At 43.7% G+C, this 13891-nt stretch overlaps 1 protein-coding gene across 2 annotated transcripts in view; it reads right to left on the bottom strand.

Annotated features, from left to right (window-relative positions):
* CENPO (centromere protein O) overlaps window positions 1-13891 on the bottom strand; it is a 181790-nt gene that overhangs the window by 146578 nt on the left and 21321 nt on the right. The window lies entirely within an intron of this gene.

Below are 13891 nucleotides of genomic sequence, written 5' to 3'. Positions count from 1 at the left end.
GAGCTGTTGCATGCTCCAAAAATAAAAAGATGAGAAAGAAAAAACAAAACAATTGTAAAATAAAGGATTGTCCCACCAATCCTGTCACAGAAATGCTCATTTTCAGGTGGATGTACATGAGATCAGAAAAATGCTGTAACTCATAGGGCATTAGAGTTGGTGTTAGAAGTATCTAACCTATTACCCCATTCTGAATATTATCATGGATACAAGTAGCTTGCTTCAGTCATTGTGTCTATTGCCCTGTGACTGATCTTAATTCTCCTCTTTTTTTCCCAAAATATATATTATGTATTTTTAACAAGATCCTGGCAGACACGCAAGCCTGTCAGACCTTCCAAAGAGATTCTAGCAAGAATTATTACTGGGAAAACCGTGTACCCAATGGGGTTTGTCAAAGGGGGTTACCAACAGCAAAATCCTTCCCTAAAAAGGTGATCAGTGAGATTTCATGTAAAAAATACATATCTTCACCTTGACATGGTACAATATCATTCAGATCTTAAAGGCTTATTGGCTTTAACCAGAGCCACTGGAATTATGGACTTTTGTGGCAGCTGTGTATTTTGCATAATTATGAAGTTGCCACATTATCCATCATCTGCAGATTTTAACAAATAAATGTGTTTCCATCTCAAACAGTTCTAAATTACAAAAAATGCTGAAAAACCTGTTGCTGTGCAGTGGAAGCCCGTTTCCATGGTTGACTGGTCACCTTTCTGTTGCATATTGTTATATTGGAGTGTTAAACTGGCAGACAGTGTTACGACATGTAAAAATGATAAAATAATGAAGTAATACGGTCACAAAATGTGCCACATTATGTTGCGTGATTTTCTTTTTCTTGCTGTATAATTGAGTCGACCCAGCCGCATATCTCAGTCCCCCACTGATGCATAATTGTAGTGGGCCTGGCTTTAAGATATGTAGTAAACTAAATAATGCCCATTATAAAAACAGATCATAACTATGGCATCTGCTATAAACCTTTCTCAGTAAATCAGTCGGGCGTATAGCTTTTATCATTGGCTAGTTATTGTCAACAACTCAGACCTACTGTATTGAGCATGATTTTTCCCACAAGGTGACCATCAGGCACATATATTACATTACCAATATGTACAAAAGGACAGTTGGCAAAACTATATCAAATTACTCTTAAGAGGGCCTAATGAAGATTATAGTATTCCAAATCTTCCACTCCCTAAGTTTGTTCATGCAGGTAACCACCACCAAAACCCGTGCACACTATGCTAATCTGAGAGATTCCATTTAACACAATACCCGTCTACAGGCTCTGACCGCAGTGCAATATCAATCCACCGTTGAAAGCCTATTGCCTTTAACACATGCTTTTCATAAGCTGTATTGAACATATGCTTTCACACATGGCAGAGAAGAACAAGCACCATCATTGTCTAGATGTTATTCAATGGTATTGCAGTGGCATTTGTGTGACTTTAAAGGGCAAGCTCCATTCATCACAGTGGCATGTGTGTGATACAAAGGTCAAACTCAATACCTTTGCTTGATAAACAAATAATCACAGCTGCTTCAAGGACAAACACTCTGGGCAAATACACAGCTTTTGACAAATCAAAAACGGTACTCAGGTGAACCAACATCTGAGCGGAGCCACAGTCCTTCTTTGTAGTTCTCCTGAAAGCAGATCACATAAGGTCTGGTGAAAGTTGTGCTGCCAAGTCAGACCTAAAAGGTGGGTGTACTGCACCATAGCCCACTATCAACAATATCAATTTTAAAGGCAACACACCATGGGCAAAATAACTATGAATATGTACAAACATGAAGGTCTTTTTAGGTCGAGGCCTGAATTGCAGGGCATGGCCCTGCTTCAGGCAAAGACTTATTGTGAACAGGAGAATTTCAGTATTGCGTGAAAACACGCCCCCTTTTTCCATTTGCAGGCCTCTGCAAACAGAGGCCTGCCATTGGAAAAAGCTCCTGTTTAGCAGATTTGTCTGCTCTTGATTCCGCCTCTCGAGGACTCCATGACCTGCCTTACGGTAGCACGACAATATTTTCAGAAATATTGCCTTGGCAACCATGAGGCAGGGCAGGGAGTCCTGGAGGGGCGGGAATCAGTATCCGTTTCCGCCCCTTTTATTTTATTTTTTTGTTTTGTTTGTGCCGTCATTCCAGCACGTTCCTGGGCGGTGGAGGAGGTAGGGTAGAAACGGTGCTTGTTTTTCCATGTGCATGGTGTGACTCAGTCCGAATGTTGGGAAGCGTCAGATAACAGACGCGGGGTATTGTTTGTGCTGATAATGTGAGTGATTAAGATGGTGTGAGTCAGCCCCTCGCCCGCTCTCCTGGGTTTCCTCGGGGTGAGTGGAGGGGAATACCCGCTGTCTGCAGATCTGCAGTCTGTGTTTTTCATCCGTTTGATCCGTGCGTACTTGCCAGTCTGGTCTCACTGCAGACTCCAGTTTATCGAGCAGCCCTCTCTATCTGCGGGCCTTGGCTGCGTGCTGCCCGCGTTGGGGGGTTTGCGTTAATGCTGCCCAGAACTAAAATATAGCACAAATTAAATGCTTGGGTATGATATATAATATTTATACCAGTATTGACTGATCTCGTCAAACAACCATTATGTCGCAGCTCTCAATCACGCAATCATTTAGCCCGTTCAAGCGTTCCCCAAGTGAACAACGGAAAGTAAGGACAGGCGTTTATTATTTTAAATGTTTATTGTACGCACCACTGATCTGCAAATTACCACAGAGTAAATAAATACTAGCTGGAATAAAAGCATGCAGTGAATGCATTGCTAATGTAACGCAGCTAATCTTTTCATCGAAGCTAACTGACTAGAAAATGCAGAATCCGTTTCCAATGCGAAAATAACTAGCCACGGCAGTTAAATGTCTTGTTTTCTGCCAACAAGCCGCGTTGACCCTCGAAATGAAGGTCATCTGGACTCTGATAAATAAGCATGAAATACATATGATATCTTTATCGACAGTTTGGCATGTAAAACTGGAAGTCGATATTAAAAAAACAAAAAGCTTCTGAGCTAATCTTAGAATGTCCCCGAGGCTGCAAATTAGCAGAAGTAGGATGGTGGATAGTTATAGTAATGACTTCAAAACATTCATATTTAACTTAAAATGTTCCTGCAAAATTAGATAAGAATCAAGGCATAATTTTTCTGTATAGGTAACTTTTTTTGTTTTTGTTTAGATGCCCATTTTTTTCACACTTTGATGTACAAGATCAGTCCCTGAAATCTCACCATCATCGCCCCAACTCAAGAAATATGACTTCTCTTTAGAACCATTCCTACAAACTGGACTTTTTGTTTGCATAAGAGTCTTAAGCTATTGTTTTCAATGCATTTGTTTAAAGTGTAAACACAGCACGTTACTCAAAGCTGAATTTTCATAGATAATCAAAGTTTTGGAATGTAGGCTTGTGAAAGCTCAGGATTTTTCACAGATACTTGGGCAAAATAGAGCATCAGGGTAGATTCATTTTGGTTTCCACTTTTAGAAAGGTATTTTAAAAATAAAAGTAACCTATGTGGCATAAGTAAGAAGATAAGGATCTAAAACTAAACTGCAGAAGACTGACCGACTTAGCTGAGACAAGATTCATTGATTGTGCCATAAATGAACTAACATCCATTAAGTTCTAACAGCAGCCTTAGCTTGCGTGATTATGTGCAGAGACGTCCTGTAGTCTGCATGGCAAAGGTATAACATTCTCTGCATTGGGTACTTTTTCAAAACAGCGTCTAAGAAAGACTTCTGGTTTTTATAACTGTAGGATGAATGTCAAAGCTGTAAATAATTATTTTCTGTCAATAGACATCCAAATTAGATGACATTTCTATTGCAAATGGAGATAAACCCCAAAAATTATGATTATGAAGAATGATATGCAATCTGTGTATCAGACATGTTCATGCTGCGCATTATCATAATGTACAGGAAGTACATGTCTATTTTCCTTAAGTAATAATTAGGCAATTCGTCAGGCCCAGAACTATAAGACCTATGTTTTACAAGCAACAAAATTACCTTAGCAATCATGACACTTTGATAGAATTGTGTCGGCAGTTGACAAGAACTTTCATGGACCACTGTACTTGGCCGCTGTAACCGTAGACCATAGCACTATTCTGTGGTCAAAGTCGGGGCCATAGGCGCTGGGCTGTGTCTAGATTCAAGCATTCTTTCCACTTACAGTGTTTTGGTGGTCGCTTTCCAAGGGAGAATTTGCGGACTGTGAACTCTTCTCTAGCTGAAGCACAAATAAAACCGAAACATCTGTCCTAAGTGAAAGGGCTGTGTAATAGTCAAACCTGTTTGTAAGAAGGTGGTTGTGTTTTGTTTCTGCTGTCCTTGAAGAATAAATAACGTGCATTACTCCCCTTATTGAGTGTCTTAAGGCAGAACGCTGCCTTTAGTATTTAACATACACTGCAAACCGTCCTTCTAAATTTTGTATCTGTAACACAGCTACAGTGGACAAGGCGGCGAGACTACAACACCAGTTTCAGAGGCCATGTGCCCACAATTTCATCTTCTGGGAATCTGGATGCTGTTGTGCAGCTTGTGGAAGGCAGGCCGGTAATAATTGTTACTTTCTTGTCAAGTAGACGATTGTTGGTCAGTTGTTAGTGCCACTGTATCTGCTTTCACTCTGTGATGTCTGAAGCCTCTCTATAAAGTGATTAGGATTTGATCTGCCTGAAGGTGGCGCAGCAGTTGTTACAGACCTGTTCTTGTAAAACAATTAAAACGGTAAATTATGTTCCAAGCCAGTATTAGCTTGCCTAATCTAACAAGTTAAAGATACCTCTTACTTGGATATAACATGCCATTGTATTCTTTCGACATTCAGAATGCTTGGTGTGAAATGGAGGATGGCATTCAAAATGGAGCTGAGGCAGATCTGTCACTAAGCAGCGCTACTTCCAGACCAACCACTTTGTGGTTGATTTGGGTTATACAAGCTCACTTCGTATGTTTCACATCGCTAAACGTATCATCTTGGCTCCAACTAGATGAAGTGAGTCAACTAGCAGGAGGTCTTCATCTCTGCTGACCTCAGCAAACAGTCAACAGCAGCAAGTCCTATAACGTCCTGTTACCCAACCAGAACAGCTCAGCTTCGGAAGTGCTGTTCTGCATAGGTATCTTAGTCTGTGTGCTAAGTAACATCACTGTGTATGTCCCCGTGGGAGTGACTTGTCACTATTTCCAGGTGATAGATGTACAATGTACCCCATTTAATCAAACTTTGAAAAATTATTGGGTCAGTAGACGTGTCAGGCTTTCAAACTGTGACCAAGGGGGTCAAACACAGGCCCCGCAGGGTGCATTAGTCCACTGAGCTACAAGACCCAATTTCGTATGGAACCATGATGTGAGATGGGTAGATGATTGACGTCAAAGATTGTGATGTAGGACCATCCTGATAAACCCAGAGGTACAAGTAACACCCCAGATTTATCAAAGCATGCTTGTGATAGCATCTGATGTCCAAGCCAGATTAATCTACCTATTTCCCTACGATGCTTAATATACATGGTCCCTATAAACATTACTTTATGAGAAACAATATTTTCTGGAGTGTAGGATTTGTTCATCGCACTACAGAAGAATCAAACAATGTGCACCGAGGCCTGTAGCGCCTCACTGAGATATTTCTCTGCACATTTTTCTCGCCTTCCAGGTAGCATTGACCTGGGCATCCCTCAGTTTCTCTGTGTCTTCTGATTTTTAGGCCCTGCCATGTAGCGCCTCTTTCCGGCACACAGAATGCAACACTGGCTCGACCAGCCCCATGCAATCGGTAGTCAATCAACTAACACTCTGCGGGCTGGTAGTTTGGCGGATGGCGATGTGGGCATCGCTTGGGGACAGATAGACTCTTGTCAATTAATTTTTTGAATGTATCGAGTTAATGGTGGTGGATTTCGTGTGTGTGGCTTCGACTAATGCCCAGAAGACACAAAGCACCCAACAAAATGGCACATTTAATCTGAGCTGAACAAGATACTGTATTGTGCTACAAATTGCTGGCTTGGAGGCAACTGTCTGGGAACGTTCTCATTACACACTGTATATCTACAGAAGCCTTTCCAAAGCAGCTTTGTTATACTTATCCAGCCAAGTCCAAGTTTGTACTGGTAAAAATACAAAGAATCTTTTAAGTATTGATGCTCTTCTAAACGTAAATCATGGACATTGTGCACAGGAAAGCCAGGATAGGGTGAGTGACAGATGATGAAACTCGGTTTTGAAATTTTCTCAGAACCTAATCCCAGGAAAAACATTAGCAAAGCTTGGCATATAAATGGAGAAATCTAAAGGGGGAGACAATCTGAGCAGGGAAAGGAAGCCATGCTCTGTGCATTGCAGTTCTTTGGAATGCATTGGCAATAGACATGCATTACATGATCTGTGGCTCCAGGCTGCAAAAATGATGTCCACCCATGTATTAATAGATGGACGGATCCACTCTTTAGACATAATCTGCTGAAAAGGAGCCCACAAAGGCCATGGGAAGGATTAACTGAGAGTGGTGTTACAGGATTATCAGGAATAGGAAAGATATTTTGAAATATAAAACAATTACATAAAGATAAATCTCAGTCATTTTAGGGGTTCTGCTCGGAGAGCAACAAAACCCAAGCATACAAAGTAGGATGGCTTTTTGTAAAAAAAAAAAAAAAAAAAAAACTACAAATCTAACACGAGCCACCTCAGAAGTGAATGAAGTGAAATCTATAAAGTGATGGTAAGTATTACATTTGAAAGTTAGATTGTCAGAAAGGTTGGCTTTGTATTTCTCGCTCAAAATATGGGATTTAATTACAGACAAATTACAAAGTGACTAAAACCTGTATCCAGAAATGCAGGCACTGGCTGCGTTAATGCTAACGGTGAATACTGTCTACCTGTGAGTAATTAGACTGTTAAGAACTACTGTAACCAGAATGCATTTGTGAGAGCTGGTGCTGATATGCCAGCACAGTGCTCCCTTCCCAAGTAAAAATAAGCTGCTCCCTAAATCCCTTTTGTGCATATAAACAAAGCTTGAAGTTTGAGATGTCCTACATGAACTGGTTTTGGGCTCCCACAGTTTCTTTAATAAATTCAGGAATCCGAGTACCTGAGTGTAAAATCATGACGTTAGAAAGCCAGATCCTGCGGCACACATTCACATGTTGCAGAGGTCCAAATGAATTCATACCTGCACTTTTTACGTGTACACGAGTTGTTAGAAGACTTTGGCTGAATAGCTGCTTAATGAAACAAAAAAACGGTAGAAGCAGCTAACAACCGTTTAAAGTGTACTATGGTCCATTTACATTTGGACCCTGCTGGACAGCCCAAGGTGCAAAATCTTTTCTGAGGTCCAGTCAATTTATGAACTTTAAGGCAAACTTTTCACAACACTCACGTTTTAGCCACAATTTTGTATCCGGCTTTAAACGCTGGGCCTTAGTTTACAATTTCAGTGCGAGAATATGACACAAAACCACCTTGTTGTTCCGTCATCCTGGCCCTCTTAGCTTTCAGATGGACTGTGATATGTTTTTGAGGCCTAGCCTGGGCGGCTTCTGATTCGCTAATAGTCTTGTTAGTCCCTCCTTAGTACCACATTGTCTTCATTTGTAATCTCCCATGAGGACTGGCCCTTTTACTTCGGCTGCTACACACAGTATGTCTTTTTTTAGACTGTAAACACTATTTACTTTAATGAGTTTCTCCTACTGCAGGCACCACATGCTGTCATGCAACATTCAGCGCGCCGTGCGCGTTTTCGCTTTCCGAGCAGCCTGGGACAATGGCGGCCGCTTCTTTGAAAAGGTCTCGCATTTACAAGAGTTTGAGCTATTGGCATTGTAACTGACAATGCAATTTATTTATGTGTTAATTAGCAAAACAGATAAATAAAATGCATTGTCATTTACAATGCCAATAGCTTAAACTCTCGCAAAAGCGAGACCTGTTGCATTGCAAATGCTTGTTTTTTTTGAAGGAACAATGAGAACACAGATACAAATAGGGAGAGATTTTCCAGGTAATGTAATGTAAAGTGCAGCTTTGATGTAGACAGAGATACAGACGTGTCTAAATCTGGTTCTGTGTGGCTTGGTGCTTATGAAATATGGGGCAATTGTTTCACTCCATAGGTCACACAAACTTAGCCTTTTGTGCACGCTGGAGAGGGATAATAATCTTGGTTGAAACAGCAAAGTTAAAGGTATTGACATAATCAATGTCAAGGATGAAGAATTTGCTAAATAAACTGCTTGTCTTAAGGACAAAATGCAACAGAAATCTACTTGTCCTCAAAAAAATCTAATTGTTCCACCTATTGATAACATAAATCAAAGGGCCAACAAAGAAACATTTGCCCAGTAAATTGATTTTTTATCTTATCTGTATATGGGTGTGGTAAGTTTAAGTTAATGTTTTCAGGATGGTTTATATAAAGACTGGTCAATGGATAGAGATGCAGTAGCTTGAATAGATGTACCATTAAGGTGGTAAATTATAAGGCTGTGTTGTGACCAGGATTGTGCCAGGAATAGTCAATTGTGTACAAGTTGACATACTCGCTTTGGTCAATCTGGATGTGCTGCTGAAGGGGAAAAAACTGAAACAACTGAATGGCCCGGTACTGTGCTATGCAAGTGATGGTGCCCGGAGTGGTGCCCAAAATGTACTGGTGATATGATGAAGGGGATCTGTTCACAAATATTGGTGTAGATAGGGTTGTTAGTTGTAACGAAACACAGGTAGAGGAATGCAACCTCCATGGTTAGCTGCGCAGTACCCACAACTGCTTACTGATTCGCCCTACAACATCCACAAATGTAGAACAAGCAAAGTAGGGATGCATTACAGGCAAGGGAGCATGACTTACAGGACCTTCCTGCAGGGGGAGGGGGGTACCTAAGCCCCGTGCCCTCTAGAACCTAAGATGCCAAATAGCTGTCCTATCACGTAAGTGTCATCCGTGATTTCCCAAAAAGGACAAGGTGATCAGGAAAGTTGCATAACTTAACATGGTCTGAAACTGAATGAGGGTGCCAGCCATGCACCGAGACTTTAGGGCAGCATCAAGGGATTGTTAGAGTAAGGAAAGATGACGAAGAGGAACCAATAATTCTCTCTCACTGTCGTTCTTGGCATATAGGGGAGTTTTCTGAAGAGGGGCTGGAACATTTCCCTCACAGGCCTCCGTTATGATGGGACCACTCTAAGAGAGATGACAGGTTCTCCTTTAAATCCACCTGGAGAAACTGGGGTAGTAAGGGGGGCTTAATAACTACTTAGTTTTTACTTTAAGGGGAGCTGCAAAAAACTCCCTCACAACCGAGGAGGTATGGTCAAATGGAAGCATTCACATAGCTTTGAGTACATAGGTGAATTCTCTCTCCTGTAGATTAAAAGAAATCTTTCCCCACCGCGGTGTGAAGATGCACTGAACGATGGCTATAGCAAAACTCACAGCTGTGAAAAAAGCACATGGAGGCCTTCTATAAGGGAAAACATGAACTTCTTTCGTAGTCACTAATACTACTCGGGGAGTTCACTTAGGGAGAAGATAATACATTCTAATAATATAAATATATTAAGCCAAAATGTGAACAGCTTGATTATGGGTGAATTCCATTCACCAGCTCTAAGGAACACTGGAAAGGCATACCTGCAACAAAGTGAAAGGCCATTTGTAGGACTGCCTTGGAGCCATAGTAGCACTGTCTCGAATGCAATATTCATCGGACTGCACACACAAACACACTGCTCCAAAAAACAAGTTCACTGATCAAACACACACACTGATCAGATGCACCAGCCCTTCAGAAACATACACATGGGTGCAGATCAAATGAAACCATGCACACACAACATGCAGCACACTTCGAGACATGCACGGCTGAACACACACATACCCCTTAAAACACAGTACCAGAATACAGACAGTTACCCTGGCAGACACACAAACCCTCCCTGCAGAGATACACACCCTGGCAGTGACAACCCAACAGACTAGCACTGATACACACACCCTGGAACAAAGCATACATCATGGAACAGAAACCCAAACCTCTTGCACAGACACACGTCTGCAGAGAAAGTCCCTGCAGACACATACTCTGGTACAGAGACAGACCTTGAGGTGTACACAAACACACACACACAATGCAGAGACACACAACCCTGCACACATTCATGTAACCCTTCAATGACAAACACAGACACCTACAAGTCCACCCTGCACATTCTACTGATAACACATATCTTACAGATATGAAAACCCTGTAGAGACACACACATATACATAGGCATGGCAAACCCACACACTTACTCTGCAACACACACATTCAGGCCTGCCCTCCAGCAAAAACACTACCCAAATGGAAAGCCCTGCATCCTGGTTAGTGCATAATATCAAGCAGTTGCACTAAGTGCCATTAGGAACGTGCGCTTGCCTTCTGTAATGAACTTATGGAAAACACAGATAGGTCTAACACATACTCTTTCTGTTCAGGGAAGAACGAGGCAACGTAGTCTAACTCAGCTAGTCTGTATAGGAGATTTTGGGTTGCTCCCAGCCGGTTTACTGCTCTTTTACTGCAAGTAGTGGCGTGTATTCATTTTGGAACTTCTAAACAAAATAAACAAGCACTGGCGTTGCCAATAGGTCTCGCAGTAGGAAAGTTGGAGCTATTGGTTTTGTAAATGACAAAGCCCTTTATGTTTTTAAAATGAAAACAAAAATAAAAGTCATTGTCATTTACAAAACCAATAGCTCCAACTTTCCTACTGCGAGACCAATTGGCAACGCCAGTGCTTGTTTTTGTTGCTGCTTCCCAAATTTGTGCCACTGGTTTTGAGTGAGAACTACTTGCACGTGAGAGGTGTTGCACGTGAGCAGTGAGAGGTGTTGCACATGAGCAGTGGGAGGTGTTGCACGTGAGCAGTGGGAGGTGTTGCACGTGAGCAGTGGGAGGTGTTGCACGTGAGCAGTGGGAGGTGTTGCACGTGAGCAGTGAGAGGTGTTGCACGTGAGCAGTGAGAGGTGTTGCACGTGAGCAGTGAGAGGTGTTGCACGTGACCAGTGAGAGGTGTTGCACGTGACCAGTGAGAGGTGTTGCACGTGACCAGTGAGAGGTGTTGCACGTGAGCAGTGGGAAGTGTTGCACGTGAGCAGTGGGAGGTGTTGCACGAGAGCAGTGGGAGGTGTTGCACGAGAGCAGTGGGAGGTGTTGCACGAGAGCAGTGAGAGGGCAGTGAGAGATGTTGCACGTGACCAGTGAGAGGAGTTGCACGTGAGTAGTGGGAGGTGTTGCACGTAAGCAGTGGGAGGTGTTGCACGAGAGCAGTGGGAGGTGTTGCACGAGAGCAGTGGGAGGTGTTGCACGAGAGCAGTGGGAGGTGTTGCACGAGAGCAGTGGGAGGTGTTGCACGAGAGCAGTGGGAGGTGTCGCACGAGAGAAGTGGGAGGTGTCGCACGAGAGAAGTGGGAGGTGTCGCACGAGAGAAGTGGGAGGTGTCGCACGAGAGAAGTGGGAGGTGTCGCACGAGAGAAGTGGGAGGTGTCGCACGTGAGCAGTGGGAGGTGTTGCACGTGACCAGTGAGAGGTGTTGCACGTGACCAGTGAGAGGTGTTGCACGTGACCAGTGGGAGGTGTTGCACGTAAGCAGTGGGAGGTGTTGCACGTAAGCAGTGGGAGGTGTTGCACGAGAGCAGTGGGAGGTGTTGCACGTGAGCAGTGAGAGGGCAGTGAGCGGTGTTACACGTGAGCGGTGTTACACGGGAGCAGTGAGCGGTGTTACACGTGAGCGGTGTTACACGTGAGAGGTGAGCGGTGAGGTGTTACACGTGAGCAGTGAGAGGTGTTGCACGTGAGCAGTGAGAGGTGTTGCACGTGAGCAGTGAGGTGAGCAGTGAGAGGTGTTACACATGAGCAGTGAGGTGAGCAGTGAGAGGTGAGCAGTGAGAGGTGAGCAGTGAGAGGTGAGCAGTGAGAGGTGAGCAGTGAGAGGTGAGAGGGGAGCAGTGAGAGGTGAGCAGTGAGAGGGGAGCAGTGAGAGGGGAGCAGTGAGAAGGGAGCAGTGAGAAGGGAGCAGTGAGAAGGGAGCAGTGAGAAGGGTTACACATGAAGTGAGACCGCTGGCGGGTGATCACTTAATATTCCTAACTCTGCTGGTGCTCGAGGTCGGAGCCTTGTCACACGAGCTGTGTCCAGAATCCCGTGTGCTTTGTTTTTCACGTTTATTACTTTACCACATTAATCGTGCATGCTGTGAGTTGTGCAGGTTCACGGCTGCCAATCAATATGAATTCTGCTGTTCGGTTTTGTTGCAAACGTGAAAGTCACCAGGTGCAAAAGAACTATAATTTTCATTATTCGTAAAGGGTTCAAATAAGGAGTTTTGAGTAATATGGCCTGAAAATCTCACGAGTGCCAAGTTCTGTAAGCATGAATTATGTGGGATTACCAGAGCACTCCCTGCAACCCACTTTTCCTTTTACAACACAGTTGTGATCTGAAACGTCAATCAAATTAGTCCAGTTGAGGTGCACGTAACCTCCACTACCAGTATGCACTGTTAATAAAAACAAACTTTTTATCAGAACATGGTGTCTGTAATGATGTGGACTCACCTGGTAATGTGTATGCCTTCCGGATGCTTTTAATTCTGTTTGTGAAAATCCAGGTTAGTTCGGGTAACGAAAGGTCTCACTAAAGTTTCAACAAACCGGTTGCGCAGTTTAAAAAGACAAGTCTGAGGCATGAAAGGAGCCGAGGCATCGAGCGACCATATGAGAGGGAAGGGGAGGGGGTGGTGATTAGCGAGCGAGAAGAAAAGCCAGAAACACCAGGGGGGTGGGGGGAGAAGCCGAACTCTTTGAAGTAGTTCACGGCCTGGCGCCCGTGAAAAAAAAAGCAATTAGGGGGGAGGAGCAGTGAGAAGGGAGCAGTGAGAAGGGAGCAGTGATAAGCGTTACACATGAAGTGAGGCCGCTGGCGGGGGATCATTTAATATTCCTAACTCTGCTGGTGCTCGAGGTCGGAGCCTTGTCACACGAGCTGTGTCCAGAATCCCGTGTGCTTTGTTTTTCACGATTATTACTTTACCACATTATTCGTGCATGCTGTGAGTTGTGCAGGTTCACGGCTGCCAATCAATATGAATTCGTGTCCAGAATCCCGTGTGCTTTGTTTTTCACAATTATTACTTTACCACATTAATCGTGCATGCTGTGAGTTGTGCAGGTTCACGGCTGCCAATCAATATGAATTCTGCCGTTCGGTTTCGTTGCAAAATTGAAAGTCACCAGGTGCAAAAGAACTATAATTTTCATTATTCGTAAAGGGTTATGAAAGGGAAATTTAAAGCAAAAGCAAATGGTGGGGGTCTGAAGGAGGAGGGGGTGCGAGGGATGAGTGAGGATGGGGTAGCAGGGGAGGGAACACGGCCTGGGGGCATAGGGGAGGAGAAGCCGCAGAGCACATGCTGGGCGAAGCCCTTTGATGTGCTGTGAGCGGCCGGCCTGCGGCAGGCCATGAATGATTAGGGGAGGAGAAGCGGGAAACTGAAAGTACAGCCGGCCTGCGGCCGGCCATGAATAATTAGGGGAGGAGAAGCCCTGGCCGTGAATGCGCGTGCATGTTTGCTCACGTGAACTGCAAGAAAACCGCGGGGCTGAAAGCCATTGGTTTGAAGAGGATTTTGCCGACATGAATTCTCGCTCCGCTCAATGCGCTTGCGCGTGTAAGGGACATTGTGCTGCAGTGACTCTTCATATCACAAAGATAAACTTAGGTCCCTCATAAGAGCTTAAGTACATGAACGTAAATAAATAAATGATCTGAACAATCAAAGTTTTC

The sequence above is a fragment of the Lissotriton vulgaris genome, chromosome 6 (genome assembly GCF_964263255.1).
Source record: "Lissotriton vulgaris chromosome 6, aLisVul1.2, whole genome shotgun sequence".
NCBI classification, from domain to species: domain Eukaryota; kingdom Metazoa; phylum Chordata; class Amphibia; order Caudata; family Salamandridae; genus Lissotriton; species Lissotriton vulgaris.
The sequence above is the reverse complement of the archived record's forward strand: the minus strand, read 5'-3'. Positions and strand labels throughout refer to the sequence as shown.